Genomic DNA, 19892 nt, shown 5'->3' on the forward strand with positions numbered 1-19892 from the left:
ACCCTGAGCTCCTCCCTCCCACCACAGGAGCTGTTGATTTCTTGCAAAGCACACATAACTGGGTGTGTTCAAATCCCACTTCCTCCACGGAGTCTCACGCTCTCACCCAGCCAGACAGAACTGTCTGCTGGTGGCTCTCACCTTGTCTCCAGCTTCTCTGCCAATGCCTGTGGTACCTTCTCAGCCAGTATGTCCTCTTTTCTGCCTGCAGTTTGGCTCACAGAGCTGTGAAGCCAGTCACTCAGTGTCTCCCCACTTGCTTGATGGGGTGCAACTCTGCGGTGGAGCGCATGTCTGCCACGAGACTCGGGGCCTGACCTCAGCATTCTAAGAGACCCACAGCTCCGGGACTGGAATCCGCATCTAGGGGGCAGGTGTTCTGGGGTTGAACCCAGCGCCTTAGCTACATTCTCAGCCCCTTTCTACTTTTTTATTTTGAGACAGCGTCTCGTCAAGTTGTTAAATTGTCCAGGATGGGCTTGAATTTACGACCCTTTTGGTTGAGAATCTGCATTTTAACAGGATCTCTGCAGCTTAATCTGCTTCAGGAGAACAGTGATTTCCTGTAGTGGAGAAAGGAGGCGTTGGCCTCCTGCACCAGCTGCTTGGTTTTGTGGTTGGTTACTTCTCTCTGCTGAGGTATTCTGATAGATGCAGGCTGAACATCTTAAACCCAAAGAGTTCTGTGGCCTGAAACACCTGAGCCATGACTCAGTGTTCCTAGCATCTGCTGTGTTTCACAGTAGAGACCCAGGTGCAGAGAGAATGTGGCTATCATGTGCGTGGGGACACAGCCTCTGTTCACACTGGACCTGTGCCCAGGATACCTTATTATATACATGTCAACATTCCAACCCTTAGAATTGGAAACCTGACACACTTCTGGTCCCAAGCATGCTGCATGAAGAATACTCAACCTGTAATTCACCCAGTTCATCTATGAAAAACATTTTGTATGTTTATTTTTATTAGTGCATCTTAGCTACTTGGAAGTGGGTTTGAGTACAATGCAATTGTACATGCATAAACATACTCTGTTATTCTCAGATAATATTTTTTTTTGTCTTGAAGCATAGTTTGGGTAGCATCAATGAAGTCCAGGTGACAAGATCCCTGTCTGCTGTGGCAGTACCCTGCTATCTCTTGAGTGTAGCCAGTCATCGAGGTCATCTTCAACCATAATCCCACCAGCACATTACTTCCATGGGTGCCGCAGCTCCTGCTGCTTGGAGCCCGTCCCTGACTTAGTCTGTCCCCTCAGATTTGCCCAGAGAACAGCCACAGACATGGCGTGAAGGCAGACCATGCTCTGCCCAGGAGGTCCCCAGAACCCATCTTTCTGACAGATGTTTTGCATTTTTCCTCAGTTGGTGATCTTCAGAACCAGTGGCTACAGCCAGACACTTCCTGCTCAGTCCTTCATGTTGTCTTGAACTCTCTGTGCGTCCAGTGCTGCTTCTCTACACCATTTTCCGGGCTGTGTGGACAGTCGAGCACACAGCCTCCTCCTAGTGAGCTTCAAGTCTGATCTTGGAGTCTGGCAGAGGTGGTGGCCACAGGAGGTCACCAGCCCGCCCATGGTTGTCTGCTGGAGAAGATGGTGTAGAGGCTCCCCTGGCCCTGAACCTCAGTTCTACAGCTGTTAGTCTCTTTCTGGGTCTTGGCACTGAGACCCTGGAGAGCCAGAAACATACACATGTTTAGATGAACAGCAATGGAGAAGAAAACTGACAGGGACCGTGAACAAGAGCAGGTTCGTGACATCCTCAGCACTGATTTTACACTATGTACGAACACATCCTCCTTTGTCGGGAGACTGCTGCAGTGTCAAGAGCCCACGCTAAGAGTCAGGAGTTGGGGGATTGAGCCCCAGTTTTACTAGAAAGCATCTTAGGGCTGTGGGCAGGGTGCTATGAGGATGGAACCATAGAACAAGAAAGCACTTGAAGGTCCCTGCAGCTCCATGATGACTGCTGTTTGGACACAGAGTCAAGGGAGCCTATGGAACCAGACAGGTTTCTCTCAGTCTTGTTTGCTTGTGAATTCTACCAAGCACTCAAGAATTAACACTGACCTTCTCAAACTTGATAAAAAAAAACTTGAGCAGAGGGATCCTTCCTGACTTACTCTGTGAAGCTAGTGTCACCCAACACCAAAGCCAGACAAGAACATTACAGGAAAAGAAAACCACAGGCCAATAATCCTTCCACACACTGGGAGGTCCTCTGCACAGTTCCAGCAAACTGAATGTGGCAGCAGACGCAAGAGAACATGCATCAAGACCAAGTGGGATTTATGTCCAGGATACAGGGATGACCTGACATGTGAAAACCAACCATGTGGCATGCCAATGAACAGAACAAGTGATGCTGAAAAGCTTCCAACAATATCCAGCACCTGGGGCCAAGGCTGGAGCTCAGGGGGGAGTGCTAATGTGGCACGCCATGGAGAATCCTGGAAGACTGTCCTTTAGAACCAGAAACCAGACCCCTGCCTGTGCCCCTCCTATCCAGCACTGCCTGGGACGGTCCAGGTGGAGGAGCTAGGCAAGAAGAATAAGTCACAGACAAACAATTCAGATGGCAAGAGGTAAAATTATCTCTGTTCACAGATGAAATATACAAAACCTTAAGGATTCTGCATACAAAAAAACAGAACCAGAGAAATTAGCGAAGTCAGGCATAAAGTTAATGCACAAAATCATTTTCATTTCTATACGCCAACAATGAGCAATCTGGAAAGAAAATTAATAAACAACTTCATTTCACCAACAAAACACAATACCTAGGAAATAACCAGGGAGAAGAAAGATTTGTATAGTGAAAGCAACAACACATTGCTGAAAGAAATTAAAGATATAAATAAATGCAAAGTGGTCCCATGTTCATGACTGGGGCCTCAATATTAAGATAACTACACTCACAAAGCAATCTACAGACTCAGAATCCCTGCCAAAGTCCCAGTGATGTCTTTTGCAGAAATAGAAAAATTCGTGTTGGTTCTCACATGGAATTTTAACCTTGAAAAAGAGTAAGGCTGAAGGAGTCATGCTTTGTGGTTTCAAATTTAGGTAAAACTACATTAATCAAAAACGGGGTGGGCTGGTAGACAGACAGGCAGGTGTGAACGTGGGACAGAGAACCTAGGAGGAAGGTGGCCAGGTAACTCTGGACAAGACTGCCAAGGCCAGCCGGAGAGCAAAGGGCTCAACAAAAGATACTGGGAACTCGATGATTAAAGCAGGGAGAAGTTGGGCCTCAGTACAAGTGAAAAGCACCTCACAAAGGATTAAATATTCATAACACCTAGAACACTAAAGCTCTTAGAGGAAAACATAGGGCAAGAGCAGCAAGATATTGAATGTTTTGGTGATTTCCTAGACATGATATCAAAGGTGTAAGTAACAACAGTGTAATGACAAGTGAACTGTGTGGAAATGTATACATTTTGCACATCAAAAGAAAACAGAGCAAAACATTAAAGAGAGGATGCATGAACCAATAAAATGGCCATCCATAGAAAATACGTGAAGTCATAACTTGGGTAAAGGGTTAATTTTGAGGATGCATACAGAACTCCTAAATCTTAACAGCAGCATCCTGTTCTAAAGTGGGCAAAGGATTTGAGCAGGTACATCCCACATGGCCAGGAAGCAGGTGGGAAGCACTCAGCATGACTGATCTTTAGGACAGTGCTAACCAACACTACAACAAGCTACCTGCCACTGCATATGTTAAGATAGGTGCTGTCAGAAAACAGCACTAACTGGTGTTGATGAAGGCACAGGAGAACCAGAACTTGTTGGAGTTGTTAATGTATGCAGCGTGGTACAGCCACGGCCACTGTGGAAAACTGTGGATGCTCTGTTCTCTGGTTTAAAAACAGAACTACCATGTGATCTGTCTCTCAAAGATACTAGAAAGGGTCTTGAAGAGATGTTTGTACCTTCAAACACCTTCATGTGAGCGTTATTCACAATAGTCATGGCAGTTAGGAGGGAAGGGCAACTTGACTGACTTTGGGATCTGCTCTGGAGACAGATTGGAGCCCACTTCTAGATGGGGTATAGAAGCCTGGCCCTGGGGTCTACGTCTGGCCCCTAGCCCCTTGCTCTCTGCTGCTGTTTCCCAGCTCTGCTTCCTGGATGCCACAATCTAAGTATCTTTGCTCCACCACACTCTTCTGCCGTGATGTTCCTCCCTTAGAGCCAGCTGACCATGGGCCAAAAATGTGAGTAAGTTAACCTGTCTCTCTTTAAGTTGTGGGTGTTGAATATCCTGTTTCAGTGATGGAAAAGCCAATGCAACAGTTAAAATATTTAGGCATCTCAGGTGTCCCCTCTAAATAATAACTTCCCTTCTTTCTCCTCTGCTGTGGCAACCACCATCCTTCTCTGCCTCTAGCGTTTGTGCCTCTTTAAGTAGCTTACTCAGCTAAGTGGAATCATGCAGTATTTGTCTTTGTATGACTACTGGCTTGATTTGTTGAGCATAAAGTCCGCAAGATTTGTCCAGGTTGCGGCCAGTGTAGGAATTGCCTTCTTTTGAAGTACTATTTCCTTGCATGTATAGACCATATTTTGCTTATCATTTAACACAATAAAAATTGGAAAATCTCAAACTAAGCTAAAATAAAGTGTACAAAAAGAAAAGCTATCTACTTTTCAGAGATTTACATTAGAGCATTTACACATGGTATAGACAACACAATGCCTGGGACTTCCCTAAAACTCATCTGCATTAGGGGGAGGGGCAGGAGGAGGGCACTGGTCCACACTGAGGAGCTGGCCTGGTCTTGAGTATGTTTGAGGCTGTCTACAGGAAATAGTTTCACTAACAGTCACCAGCAGATGTAGAGATGTTCAGGTGTTGGGGGGGGGGGGGTGAAGCTCAGCCAGGAGGTGATATATGCGGCAGCAGAGAGGTCCAGTATAGGCCAGGCACACGCTGAGCCCCCAAACTGCACTGATGGGCTTGTGCCATGTGGACACAGGGACAAGGAAAGCACAGGGTGCTGCAGGGCTGGCCACTGACACTATAGTCCCCTGCTGTTCAGCTGGCCTGACACCCTGCAGGATCCTGTAAGTGTGCAGGGCCCATCGAGTTCAGGTGAACACCAGCTGGAGCACAGGGAGTCAATCAGTGCACAAGGAACTAACTGCTGCATGGAGATCTAACTAGTGTCCTGAGCACTGACTGGCACATGGAGATCTGATCAGTGCCCTAAGCACTAACTGCTGCATGGAGATCTAACCAGTGCTCTGAGCTCTAACTGACACATGGATATCTAACCAGTGCCCAAAGTACTGACTGGCGCATGGAGATCTAACCAGTACCCTGAGTGCTAACTGCTGCATGCAAATCTAACCACTGCCTGATGCACTGACTAGTATATTGAAGATCTAACTAGTACCCTGCATATTGACTAGTACTGGAGAACTCACTAGTGCACTGAACACGGAGTGCCCTGACGTGCTCCAACATGTCTTCTGGTGCTGCATCCAGCTTGGACCTCAGGACTGGCTCTTGTGGTCCTCTGGCTCTCTGTAGGCAGCACCCTCCTGGGCTGGCAGTTGTGGGTCAGATGCCCATACCGCCCACCCATTGCCCACGTCCTGGCACTCATAGTCCTGACCACCAGTACAAACCCTTTCTGTTGCTGGTACAGCAGCCACAGAACAGAGGAAGGGGTGGGCTTTGGTCAGAATGGTGTAGACCTGGTGCACTGTCAGCCAGGACAGGTAAGAACTGTGAGGCACATGCTCAGCAGGGCACTCTGGGCAGTGGCCTGCACCCTCCTCAGAGATTGGCATGCTGGGTGGGTGTCATTTCCCTTTCCTTGCCTCCTGCTCCCAGATTCCTGTGCACGGGCACTTTGGTTAGGGAATCATGTGCTACCTGGAACTCAGGTGGAAATGAATTTTCAGAGGGAGGAGGAGGAGGCTTGATTTGACTGTGGTGTCCAGACATGGGGCCTGTGGGTGGTTAGGGTTGGACAGGTCACCAGGATGGCCTCCTGGGACTGAATCCTGGTGGCTTTGTAAGAAGAGGAAGAGACTAGGACACACACACAGCCATGAACACAGACACATGCATGACACACAGTTCTGTCTCCCATCAGGTGACACAGCGCCCTCAGGATTCTGCAATGAGAATTCCATCCCTGATGCTCTGCAGGCTCAGACAGAGCCAAACGTCCTCTTTTCTTCATCCCTTTCCCGCCTTGGTACTGTGCTCCTAGCCATCTGCACAGAACCAAAACACACCCAAGGCACAGACCTCCCTGCCGCCTACGAAGCATGGCCACGACTTCTGCAGGGACGACAGCCAGGAGCCCGAGTGTAACCTCAGGAAGCACTGGCTGGCTTTGCGGGAAGGGATGAGTCTGTCTGCACACAGGGCCTGCCACAGCTGGAGGGTATCCTGTGGCATTTTACAATGGAAAACACAAAGCAGCTGCAGTTAATCCTCCCTGCAAATGCATAAGCTGATTCATTACAGGGAGGGGATGCAGGCCATGCGGCTGCGTATCCTGGGTCCCAGGAGAGAGATTCTTCCTCACTAATTGATAAGTTGCATTCGGACTGTGTCAGTCTCTGCCCTCAGAGAGGACTCCCTCCCTGTTGGCCGGGAAGCAGGTTTCCTGGCTGCCCCAGTAACTGCGGGATTCTGCTGGGGGAATGGTCCTGGGGTGTCTCACATTCCACAGCCCCTAAATGAGCAGTGTTTGGTTCAAATGCAAGTAGGAGAGAGACTCAGCAGTCAGAGAGATGCATGGGACTAAGCCCTAATGCATGACTGTGGCCTTCTCACCATGGCAGAGAGCAGGGTCTCAGGCTGGCCCTGTCCCCACCTCACCATGGCAGACAGCAGGGCCTCAGGCTGGCAGCAATTCTCTCTCACCATGCAGGTGTTAGCTCTCAATTTCTTTTCATGGCTGAAAAATATTTAACCATTTGATATTGGTTTTCTCTTTGGCGCTCTCCCTTGTGGGGGAGTAATGGATGTTGTCTCTAACACTCAAGTAATTCCTGATTAATTCTGATTGAATCTTTTAAGCTGAATTATGGTAAAAATAGTGCCTTCACCTGGCAGGTAGTGAGACAATAAAATTGCCTTAAAAAGAAAAAAACCTCAGGGACATTTTTGCTATAAGAAGACAGCATTTCTTGTGAGGGCCAGTGCAGAGGTCACAGACATCACAGATATGGTATCTGTGAGGCACTGGCTAGGCCAGAAAAACACACTGAAAATGGCTTCTGCTTCTTTCTGAAAGAAGAAAAGACTGCAGACTGAGCCATTGTCGCTTATGAGACACTGCAAGCCCAGCCTTCCTCCCCACTGTGAGACACTGCAGGCCCAGCCCCTCCCCTCTGTGAGACACTGCAGGCTAAGTCTTGTTTCTGTCCCTTAAATGGAAGGACCCTGACACCCACTTAGTGGAGGTTTCTGTGTAGCTGAGTGTCCTTTTAGAATCTGGCCGATGAGAACCATTTACCGCTCCATCTCCTTGGCAGCCACATGGAGCAGGCTCTGTGAAGAATGCCGGCCTCTCCTGCAGGTCCAGTCCTATGTCCGTGGCATAGACATGTCTGCCTGGCCTGAAGCTATTTGGCATGAACCATTAAGCTGCATTTGCTTTACCTGGTAGCTGATGTGTTTTGCTCTCAGGAAAGAACCAGAGAACCATGAAATGGGAGGTTTGGGAATCAGTGCTGTGGGTGCTATATTTTCCAAGAAGTACACCAATCAGGAAGTGCAGACAAGCTGAACCCAAACTTTCTCAGATTAGTTTTCCCTTTTTTTCTGAGCCTGTGAATAACTATAGATTTAGTAAACTTTTCTCTCCTATTCACCATCCTCCACCCAACACCCTGCACAAGGAGAAATGCCATGCTGTGGCGAGTGATCCTCCACATGGGGTTGCAGTGTCTTACAAACAGCACCTCATGAGCACATGGCCTCTGAGGCCAGGAACTTCATTGGCCAAACACAAACAGTCTCATTAAGAGACCATCTCCAGAGTGACTGGCTCCCACAGGATGAAGCTGGATCGAGAAAATGAGATAAGAACTAAAGAAGTCTAACTAGGTGCAGGTGGGCTGAGGCAGGCGTGGGTATGTGGCAATCAGCAACTGCTCCCCACACCTCTAATCCCTTCTCATGAAGCTCCATTAGGCTAAGCATCAGGAGCATGGTAGGTGTGGGGTCCTCCAAGCTCCAGCATTGGCAGGCTTTTGTGGAGACAGCAATGCTTCCCTCCTGTTAGCAAATGAGATGTGCGTGTTTTTGCCAGGGCCCAAGTGTTGAAAGAAAAGAGTGCTTTGCAAAAACCTCATCAAAACAATCAAAATTTCCTTCAGTAAAAACACAGAGAAAAAGCCTGTGATTCGGCAGGGAGATGGTAAATGAAGCATTCAGAGCTAGACCTGTTGTTCTTATTCAGCATGTAAATGGCACATTATCACTGCAAAATGCTAAGTCATCCTGCAACCTCCTGGTGGCCTAGTGCTTCCTGCAGTGGGGACAGTCACAGTCCAGTTGGAACCCTGTCTGTGAGATTCCTCATCTGACCTACTGAGCAGACAAGTGCAGTAGACAGTGTGATCCCAGGCTTTATAAGTCTCCACTTCCCCCATCCCCTTGCATGTCTGTGTGCATGTGTATAGGGCACAGCATCATGTTTCAATCCATGTAGATGGCATGCTCTAATTTGATACTGTTTATTTTTTTAATGATTTAAAAATTTTAATTTTTAAAAATTACTATATGCTTGCAATACAGAGTAGTGCTATTTGGGGAACTGATAATGCACGCAACATGTCTTGATCATTTTTGATCCTTTTATCTCCCTCCTGGAACTCCATCCTTCCTCAACTCGTTTCCTGCCATCTGCCCTTTATTTTATTCACCCATCTATTTATATTTTAGGTTTCTCATGTAAGTGGAATCATACAATATTTAACTTTCTGCTTCCACCTTACTCTGTTTAGCGTTATGGTCTCAAGTTCCATTTATTTTCTTACAAATGACATGATTTCATTTTCTTTTGTGGCTCAGTAAAATTCCCTTGTGTATAGATTCCGCATTTTCTTTATCCATTTGTCTGTTTTTGGGCATCTGGGCTGTTTCCAGAGCTTAGCTATTGTGAGTTGTGTTGCTACAAACATGAATCAGTACAGTCTGATGTCTTTAATTCCTTCAGGACAGAAGAGGCATAGCTGGGTCCAATGGAGTTTCCGTTTTTTGAGAAATCTCCATACTGATTTCCACATGTGCTAGTTCCATTCATTAGGGAAAATGTGGAGGGGAGTGGTTCCTTTACTAGTAGCCCCACCACACTACCATCTCCTCCACCAGCAGCATTGTTCTTTCTACAACCAGAGCCAAAAATCTCCTCATCAACACCAGCAGCATCAGCAGAGGTGGTACTAACACTATCATTACTGTCATCACCACCAACATCACTACCACCACCACCACCGCCATCATCACTGTCACCATCACCACCACCACCAAGGGTCCTGCCATTATCATCACCAGAGATAGTACCAGCACCACCACCAGTTGTAGTTAGTTACTACAACTAACACGAAGGGTATTAGAACCATGAGTAGTACCATTATCCATCACCATTACCACCATCACTACCATCATTACCACCGCCACTATTGATATTGTTATCACTAGGATTGGCTGAATTAAACCCACAGGTTAAACACACGTAATAGCTCACAAACTGAGAGTGATTTTTGTGTTCAAGTGGTTGAAGAAGAGAAGCCTATTTCTTGGCATATGAAAATGACATAAAATTCAAGTACTAGCATCCATGAATAATAATTTATCAGACCACATCCACAATAACTCATTCACATGTATCTATGGCAGCTTCCTCACTACACAGGCAGTCTGGCACTTAGGACAAAATCCACATTGAACAAGAAGTCTGCAATATTTATTGGTTGGCTCTTTACCGAGGAAGTTTACAGCTTGCTGACGATCATCCTAGCTATGCCACAGTCACTACCATCACCACAGCTACCACCACCACCAAGAACGACAGCACCCCTGGTACAAGTAAAGCCACCACTGTCCTTAACACTGACACTGACGTGGTGTAAGCATGCAGGGGCTCTGTCTGTCAAAGACCTAAAGGACGAGGGTGGTGCTAGACAGGCAGGAACTCTGGTCAGTGTCCACTGAGGGAGGGAGACAGGAAGCCTGCCTGGTGTTCTCCCCTCTAACACTCCCTACACAGGCAGTCTGGCACTTAGGACAAAATCCATGTTAAACAAGATGTCTGCAATTTTGGAGCAGGGCTGAGGGGCTTGTCTCTAAGAACCTCTGACTGGAAGCCTGAGACCACACCTTTGGGGTTCTCACACCCAGGGCCTGGAGCAGCGCAGTATTCAGGCTGAGAACTCCGATGAGTGAGGCTCACCGCATCTCCACAGATGTCAGAAGGATCCCAAGTTTGGGGTCAGAGGGTCGGAAACAGTACGGCTGTGCTTGGAATGTGTTCCTCCATCCTCAGCTCAGCATTTACCACAGAAATGGCATTGGGCAGCAAGGCCATTGGGTGGGACTGGAGTCCTTTGAAAGGGCTGAAGGGGGTGAGTTAGCTGCTTTCTGTTCTCTGCCTCTGCCAGGTGGAGACACAGTATTTGGCCCCTCTGGAGGTTGGAGGAGCAAGGCACTACCTTGGAAGCAAAGAGTGGCCCTCCTGGACATCAAGCCAGATGACTCCTCAGCCTCCAGGACCAGGAGAAAGGCATTTCTGTTGTTGCTGGCTGCCCAGTATGTGGTATTTTTACAGAATCAAAAAGAAATGAAGACAAACACTAGGCCTGTGAAGATTAAGCTGCAATAAGCAAAGCTGAGGAAAGCATTACAAACTATATCCACAATGACCATGTGTGCTGACCGACTGCCGGGTAGAGATTATAAAGCAACATGTTCACCGTGCTCAAAAAGACCCCGAACGTCCAAAGATTAAAAAAAAATCTTGAAATTAACAACAGACAAAATGTTACTTTGGGTATTAAAGATGCCCAGTATGATGCTCTGAAAGATTCTCTTGTACAAAATTTGGCGTTAGATTAGGTATGATTTGAGATACTGCCAGTTTGAAATAATCTTCAGAGACTGCCCCGTCCCCTGGAAGGTTACTGGAGCAAGATGGTCTCGTGGGAGAGCCATGATGGGGCCCTGACACCGACCTCCTGCTCTCAGCTAAGGTTCTTTAAGGAATGTGCTCAAATTGATGTGTATACCAGGGTCACCAGCACAGTGTAAGCATGGACCACTGGGCCCAGGGTTTCCCCCTCAGGGTGGAGAGGAGCCCCAGAATGCCTGCTTTGAGGAGGCCCACTAGGTCCAATGACTATGTCTAGCTGCTATTTGAGAACCCCTGGATTCCAGCACCCCCAGAGGGATAAGCCCAGGCTGCCAGCAGAAGTAGCATTAAAACTTTGTAAGAAAAAGCTCCCACATGGAAACACAGGGTGAGACTAAGACAACAGCGACAGGCCACTGTGGACAGAGTGGGTGCATCCAGGCAGTGCGGGTCCTTCAGTAGGAAAGAACAAACCACCAAGGCTGTGGCCACCAAAGTCTTCAGATATGCCTAGAGAGCAAGAGGTTCAACCACTCTTTATAAGATGAGCCAATAACAAGAGACTCTCAGAAATAATGCACAAAAATAGTTTGTGTTTCAACGAATGAAACAAATTCTGTTGAAATATAAAGAAAACCCCTAAATAATTAAGTGGCAGAACAGCAATCATTGAAGAAATGTAAGCTGGAGACAGACCAGGGAGGCCGGCTTGGTTCACAGAGGAAGAAGAGCAGTCCTTGCTGAGAGTCTGGACTATAGAGTAAGACGCTCAACCATATCCCTGGGACCCCAGGGAGGGCAGGAGTGGTGCAGGGGAAAGATGGGATGCCTGAGGGAGGACCAGTACCTTCATGAGGAGCAGAGATCCAGGGGACAGCAGGGAACAGCACCCCTGGGAAAACTGCTGGAGGGGAAAGGGGAAGAAGGACCACAAGGACAAATAGCAGGGCCAGCAGCAGAGGGAGTCAGCTCCTCTCAGAGATGCAGTGCCCACAGAACCATGGAGAAACCTGAGCCTACTCAGGAGGGATTTCCTGAGAAGAAAGCATCTCTGCTGGGTGGCAGGGAGGTGGGCCCACAACTCTGCAAGACGTCTAAGTTGTAAGCTTATCATTAAAAATCTGAGCCCTGGAAAACAATGGCATGTGAGTCGGGAGATGTGATTCTGGGGTCCCTGTGCTGAGCTAGGGGTGGTGACCAAATAAGGGGAAACTCTCCCCCTCCACACCCTCACTGGCAGAGAGGACATGAGGTCAACTGAGCAAAAAGTGAAACCTCGACCCAGTGAAAAACACCAGGAAAGAAATGAAACAGTTCCTGTTCCAATCAGGACAGAACAGTCACAAAGAAACACATCAGTGTTCACAATTGGGACAAATTAATTAAAATTGCCAGTAAAGGCAAACTGCAGTCCAGAAGTGTACCCAACGCATAAGGACACAGGACTAGAAGATGGAAAATCGGTAAGCAAGGAGAATCCTAAGGAAAGCTGGTGGCGGAGGAGCTCGGAGGAGGAGGTGCAACTGTGCAGAGCAGGGGACCAGCCAGGGTGTCTCAAGGCTTTGCATCCACTTCTGCTGTGTGCCGTCACTTTGCACCACGCGAGGGGAAATTCACAGGAAGAGAGAGAGCACAACAGGGAACTTCAGACACTCTGGACTGTTAAGTAAGACACACACAGGCCCCACATAGGAAAGACAGAACAAATAATTTTGATCAAAATAGCACATATACATTTCAGCACCCATGATTAGAGAATACAGATTCCTCTCCCCCTGTCCCCACTGCTTTTCAAAAATGCATCCAGTGTAAGGTCACAGAGGTTCAGAAAATTTCAAACAATCACTATCTTGTAGACCATTTCTGTAACAACCACAAGTAATGCAAAAGTTGGTATGCTTAATAAAAAAATTCACTTGGAAATAAAGCAGAAAGAATGCAATGTGCATTGGATGAAAGAGGAATCATGACAAAACATTAAGTTTCTGGGGACTGAATGAGACCAAAAACTACCAAAGCCCAGAGGTGCGGGGAAGCCATAACCAGCATGCAGCTTAGGGTAGCCATGAACGCAGGCATCAGGGAAAGGTTGAGGTGCAACGAACGAACATCTGAATTTACAACAGAACAGGCAGAGAGAGAGAACAAGTGGCACTGAGGTGAGAGCAAGGATGACCCAGAGATGACAAAGCCCTACTTTCCTTCTGGCATGAGAGGAGGACCAGGTGTGTGTCACTTTCCCGCCCTCTGCATGACCTCGTTAGAATGTTAGTGATGGAACTGCCTAAAGCAAGAGAAAACTGGGGCAAAATCTGTAATGAAAATGAGTCTCAAAGAGTCGTGGTAAATGAAGCAAGAGGGTGGGCGGCGCCTGCGAGCTGGAGCCCAGTGGAGACCTCAGCAGCCGGCACCATGCTCCAGCAGCATAGAATGCCATGTAGACAAAGAGAATACCTCACAGGGCAGCAGGAGCCCTTCAGATCCCACACCTGAGCAAGGCCATGGGAGTGGACAGAAGCCACAAGGGAAGCAGAACAATGACAGCGGCACACGCTTCTGGGAGCTAGAGCATTTACCTCATGTGCTGCCTGTCTGGACGTGTAGCTCAAAGACACTACAGAAAAAGGTGATAGAGGAAACCACGGAAGCAGCTCCCCAGGGAAGAGAGAAACCAATTGGAGGAAGCCCGCGCCTGGTGTCTGCTCAGAGGAATGCATCCATTGCAGCAGCCGTGAGGGTTTCACAGCCACCTAGTATCTGTTGCCCTTGGCCACCTGTCACCAAGGGCAATGCTGCCAGACAGGGCAGTGGAAGAAGGCTGTGCAGAAACACCCAGAAAGATACCCAGAAAGTCAAGAAAGTGTGCAAGGGCTCTGGGCCCAAGTGCAAAGCAGAAGAGCAGCTCCCGCTTCTGAGAGCAGTGCTGAGTAGTTTCCTTCCTCTGGTTTGATGTTGGAAGCTGGGACAGAGGTGACAGTGTTGTCATCACAGCAGTAGGACAGTCACAGTGTTGTAGTCACACATTTGTAATAGTTTAACAGATACAGATGTTTAAGGTTGCCAGTCCTGCAAAGTTGTTCTCATTGTCACTGTCATGTTTTGGCCAAGAAGCAGCGGGCTTTTCCCAAAGGCTGAGACCTGGGCCAGTGTCTTTTGAGGTTGTCCTGCGTTTTCACAGAAACCATTACACAGGCCCTGCTGAGGCCCTGGAGCTTCAGAGCCTAGAGCCTGGCTGGGCTGACTGCACAGGGCTGAGCCCCCTCTGGGGTCAGTGACCTTGCAGGTGCAGGGGAGCAGACCAGAAGGAATGTGTGAGGGCACACGGGGAGGGATGACAGTAACCAGTTGTGGACTGTGTAGAGTGGCTGAGCCCTGAGGCCAAGGGGCACTCCCAGATGGGACAGAGCCCAGATTCTCAGCCAGCAGCCCCTACCCATCAAAGCAAGGCACCCTGGGGTGGGGTGGAGGCTCTGGAGTCAGGGCCTCAGGACAGTGGCCCCACCCAAGGGGAGGCAGGTAGAGGATGCCTTGGGCAGCATGTTGAGGACATGAGCCATTATGCCAGGAGCTCATGTGACAGGCATACATTTTCTTCTGTGTACTATATAATTTTTAAAATACATCCCTATTATTTCAGACAGAATAGCCACACAGGAAACACATTTTAACAACCACATGGGTAGCTGGCCAAAAGTGACCAGACTGGCTAAATGGAAAACAGTCCAGGATCCTCGGGATCCAGACACTGAGCCATCCTGGGAGCCAGCAACCACACCCAGAGGGCTCACAGAGAGCGGGATACCCAAGGGGTAGGGACACCAGAGGCACCGCAGAAGAGGTGAGGACAAGGAAGTGTGCACTGAGAGCAGCTGGCCACAGCAGCCTGGGAAGGAGAGACAGAAGGAAAGAAGGAAAGAAGAAAGGAAGGAAGGAAGGGTGGAAGGAAGGGAGGAAGGGAGGAAGGAAGGGAGGAAGGGAGGAAGGGAGGAAGGGAGGAAGGAAGGGAGGAAGGGAAGAAGGAAGAAGAGAAACCTCCCAGTGTTGTCAGAAGAGGAATTCTGCAAACGCGCTCAGGGGCAGGACAAATGCCGCACACCTGGCTTCTGCATGACACAGTGAGAGGTGGAAGTCACAGGTGAGGGAGGTGGGAGCCCAAGGGCTCCAGTCTCAGTACTGGAAGAGAGAGGGTGGCAGCTGGCATTGTGCACAGTGGGGGTGAATGTAATGCTATGGAACTTGTCACGCAAAGCATCAGCACTGTGGACTTTATGTACGTGTGTTTACAATGGTGGAAAGATAACTTTCCTCAAAATGCAAGCCTGGGACACGGATTTGCATAAAGTACTTTTTACTTCTTCTGGAAAATATAAGACCTTTAAGGCACATAAATTCTGACTGCAATCTCCCAATGTAGTATTCCTGTCCCTGTTTTAATGAATATGGAGGGAGGTGTGTGTGTGTGTGTGTGTGTGTGTGGTGGGGGCACTGCTCAGTGGTGGAAGGCTTGGCTAGCATGTGTGAGGCCCTGGGTTTCATCCAGCATAGCAAAAATTACATACAAATACTGCCAGTTTAATTCTACTCTAAATAATAATATACATAATTTTACACTAGTAGAAGCATAAAGATAGATGTTAAAGACACATATTTAAGCCCACAGTGAGTTATAATTAGTGTTTCACACAGTTAATCGTAACCTAGATTTGCCAACATATATAAAAATACGCTCAGGGACAACCTTACCATATTTCATTGAGTGTCAGAAGCGACTGTTGATTACAAGGTGCATCCTTATTTAAGAATTTGGAAATTTTTATAAACATGAGGAGGATGCACATCTCAGAGCGAGCAGTGTGGTCTCCTCCCCTATGCACCCGGCCCTCTCGGGTTGGTTGCTAACTGGGTTATTCGTGCGTATTCCCCAGTTCTCATTAAAATCAGCTGCTGCTTGATGACATCATTTAGCAAATGCATCCCTTGTTTGTGGTGGTGGTGGTGAGGGGTGTGTGCATGTGTAAGGAGTCAGAGGGACAGTGACAGGGAGAGAAACAGAGAAACCCAGCAAGTAGGAAGGGTTGCAGGGAATGAAAATTACCTAGAGCAAATGGTCCCATGCAGCTGGGCTCAGCTGGAGCCTCATGGTGCAGATCGGGCCCCGGGGCCACCAGCTCTCTATCCCATAGGAAGGCAGAGGTGAGCACCTTGGTCCCCCACATCATAGCTATGGCCAGTGCCCCCACATGTCACTGCTGATCTATTAGAGACACGCAGGCTGGGCTGTGGCCCAGGGCAGTGTGTGCTCAAGGCATATGAGCCTGGTCCCTGCCCTACACACACACCTGGGAGCACCAGGAGGTCTGTCCAGCTGCCACAGAGCACCAAGCTGTGGGGGAGCTTTCCCCGTCTGCAGGTTTTACCGTACCTCAGATCTGAAATGAACCGAGAGCATAAAGACACAGCAGGCTTTCCACAGGTGGTGCCTTTACCCCATTTCTCTGCCACAAATACCCAGAAACACATGCACAGCCTTGCATCTGACTGCTTTCTAATGGAGCCCAATAAACTCTCAGTTGCCTTCTCGGATCTTCGTGGGAACAACTCCACTCAGATCGAGAAACAAAAAATCCAGCAGCAGAAGTTAGTTCATCAGCGTCTCACTGAGGAGGCAAAGAGATGTGAGTCACTTTCCACCCCATCCTCCTCTGCTGGAATCGAAGATTTATTTTGCAGCAATCCCCTGCACACCTGCCATGGCTTCCCAGGCCTGGTGAAGGTCAGGGCTTTGCAGGGAGGGAGTCGCTGTTCCTAGAGTATGTCTGTGACCCAGCTGAGGAGCAGCCAGGGCTTGCAGTGGGGCAGTCCTCATGGTCAGCGGTGGGAGCTGGTTTCTTCCTGGTGAATTCTATAGGCCTGTTTTAAAGAGTAGGGAAGAGCTGAGACAGGCTCCAGTGAGGAGACAGCATGAGTCACCTCTGACAGTGCTGGGCTGTGACTCAGAGCTCCAGGCTCCAGACTGGGTCCTGGACAGCGCCTGGGTACCCGATGTCTGCAGCCTCACGGGAACTGAGCTTCCAGTGCATTGGGGGCTTTCTCTTCCTGCAGGGTCAGCTAAGCCCCAGGAAGTGAGAAGTGGCAAATCACACACGCTGCTGACACAGTTTTCCTGCAAGATTCACACAATCCCCTCAATTGTGAATCTGCACCCAAAAGCATGCAGCCAAGGAGTAGCCCCAGCCCCACTTCAGCAGTGTTCCAGCCCCTCAGTTCCTCTGAATCTGGGCAGAGATTCCCAGGGGCCCAGGGGCATTTCCTGTGAGTCCTCAAACAGGACTCAGCTCTTGAATGCCCTGTTCTGCCTGCCAAGAATGTGCCCAGCCTCCCGGAGCTCAGCCCCACCTGTCCCTCCTGACCCTGGGGTGCTCCTGGGCAGCAAGCCTCAAGTCATGAGGGCCATGGCCCTGGGTGCCAACGTGAGTGGGCGCTCAGGGCCAGGCAGACAGCCTGAGTTCCCTTGTCTGCATCCGTCTGCTGAAACCTGGCATCGCCACCTCTTTGTATTTTCAGGAGGAACCACTTTAAATGCTGCTAAGTGACTTGATTCTTCTGAAGCTGAGCCCTACATGCTTGTGTTAGAGCAGGGGGTTTTCTAAAGGCAGAGCTGAGGGTAGAAGCGGGCAAGGAATCTGACGAGGAAGGTGAAAGAAGGCGGGAAGCAGTTTTGAAGCTTGAGAGCAATGCTGACACAGCCTCAGGGAAGGAGCCTGGGCTTCAGTGGCCACCTAGAGGGGAAGATAGGCCCTAAAAAGAACACAGAGCTGAGACCCCACAGAAACACGGGAGCTCAGAGTCCTCATTCCAGTGAAAGTGCTGGCTGGACACCCTGGGCTGCAGGCAGCAAGGCATAGCCAGCAGCGGGGCTCTGGAAGGCCTGGTACGTCATGTGGGTCTGGAATTTCCTCACATAAACACAAGAGTAAAAGCAGAACATGGTGATGAACTAATAAGCAGATGAATGTCTGAGGAGGCCAGCACAGAATAGACACACCACAGCACACTCAGCACGAGATGGGACCTGAAGATGCATGGCTGGAAGACAGAAACAGGTATGCGCCTCAGATAAAAACAGAAGCACCAAAGGAAGACTGGGGATTCAGAGAAAGGGGAGGACGTTAGCATGGGGACAAAGTCTGGAGGGCTTGGGGGTGTGTCAGACTGTGAACCTGCAGACGGGCATATACAGGGCAGCTGGTGGGGGGAAGCTATCCCACTCCTGCGTGTCCTACAGAGATCACTCAACACAAAACCGTGATCCAAACTAGAGGAAAAAATTATAGATTCCCCACAGGAAAAAGAAGGCCATCAGTAAATTTTTCAACAGAAACCATAGAAAAATAAAAATAATTTCAAAGTTTTTGGGAAGCACTTTGAACTTGGAATTTTATACCTAAGCTATCATGCACCAGTAAGAATAAAAGTCTTTTGTCCAAAGCCTGGGAAAATGAATCACTACCAGAGCTTCATAAAAGGGCTACTAAAGGATGCTCTCCAGACACAAAGAAACTGATCACAGAAAGTAAATATGACACATAGGATGGAAAGCAAGTGTAGACCGTGGGTAACCTTCTAGAAGCATTGATAACAGAAAACAATAATGACAGCAAGGGGATGATTTAAAAGGAAGAAAGATTAGAAATATGATCAATGATGTAGAAAAGGATTATAAGATCTTTATTAAGGAAAAGGATGAAGACAATATCAACTCTAGAATTTACACTATAAGAAATGCATATTAAATTTTTAAGAATGATAACTAATGATATTAAAAGAAAAACCTTCCAAGTAGAAGTGCAAAAAAGAAGAAAAAACAGTTCAAGGGGAATTGGAGCTCCAAGATTTAACAATAAATACTTGACACATACACAAACACACACACACCGCATCATGCATGTGTGTGTGCACTGAATGCCTCCAGAGCCTAAATGAGACAGGCCCGCTACCCTATGTGCCCTCAACCCTGAGTGCCAGGCAGCTGCACAGGGTACAGTGCTCCTTGCAGAAAGATCTGCACGCTGTTTGTTGCCTCCTTGTGGATCACATGGCCTTAGCCCAGGATGTCTGAGAATCCACACAAGCATCTCGCAGACCAGCTCAGTGCTCTGTGTGGTCCCAGCCCCAGCTTCTCCCAACCCCTCTCCTCGTGACTGTTCTGGTCTGAGCTGCAGGGAGGTGGAGTGGGCGCTGGTGAAATTTCATCTTTTTAAAAATCTTTTTAAAGAACTATATTTATTTCCAATTTCTAGTCCTGTTTTAACTTTGCATGCTCATTTGAATTTTATTTTTGCTTTAATGTACAATCTTTAACTTCCAGGCTTTCCTTTTAATTTTGCTGGCTCTAGGCTTCTGTTTGTTCATTTCAACATTTATTTTAAATATCTTTTATTTCACCCACTTTTTTCTTCACAGGAGCTTTTAAATGGTCTGACATCTAAATATTATTCCCTTTGATATTAATTTCCACCTGCCCTGTGTGTGCCTTTGGTGTTGATCTAAGCCCCTTTCACCTCTGTTGTGTGTCTTTTCCCCTTGTTTCCTTATCACTGTCCTTGGTTTTGGTTTTAAGACCCCCATTGAGTGTCCCCGGAGTTCTCGTGTCCCCAGTCCTGCCTGCAGTGGCGGCCCTGGACTCTGGCTCTCCTGTGCCTGCTGAGGGCACCTCCCACAGAGACACTGGCTGCCCCATCCAGGGTCCTCCAGGGATCTCTGAGACATGGATTCTG

General features: G+C 48.3%; 1 protein-coding gene across 3 annotated transcripts in view; it reads right to left on the reverse strand.

Moving 5' to 3' along the window:
* Syndig1 (synapse differentiation inducing 1) overlaps window positions 1-19892 on the reverse strand; it is an 81896-nt gene that overhangs the window by 45060 nt on the left and 16944 nt on the right. The gene's annotated exons all lie outside the window — the stretch shown is intronic.

Source organism: Cavia porcellus, unplaced genomic scaffold (assembly GCF_034190915.1).
Source record: "Cavia porcellus strain 051 isolate PalLab524CR breed Dunkin Hartley unplaced genomic scaffold, mCavPor4.1 scaffold_5, whole genome shotgun sequence".
Lineage (NCBI taxonomy): Eukaryota > Metazoa > Chordata > Mammalia > Rodentia > Caviidae > Cavia > Cavia porcellus.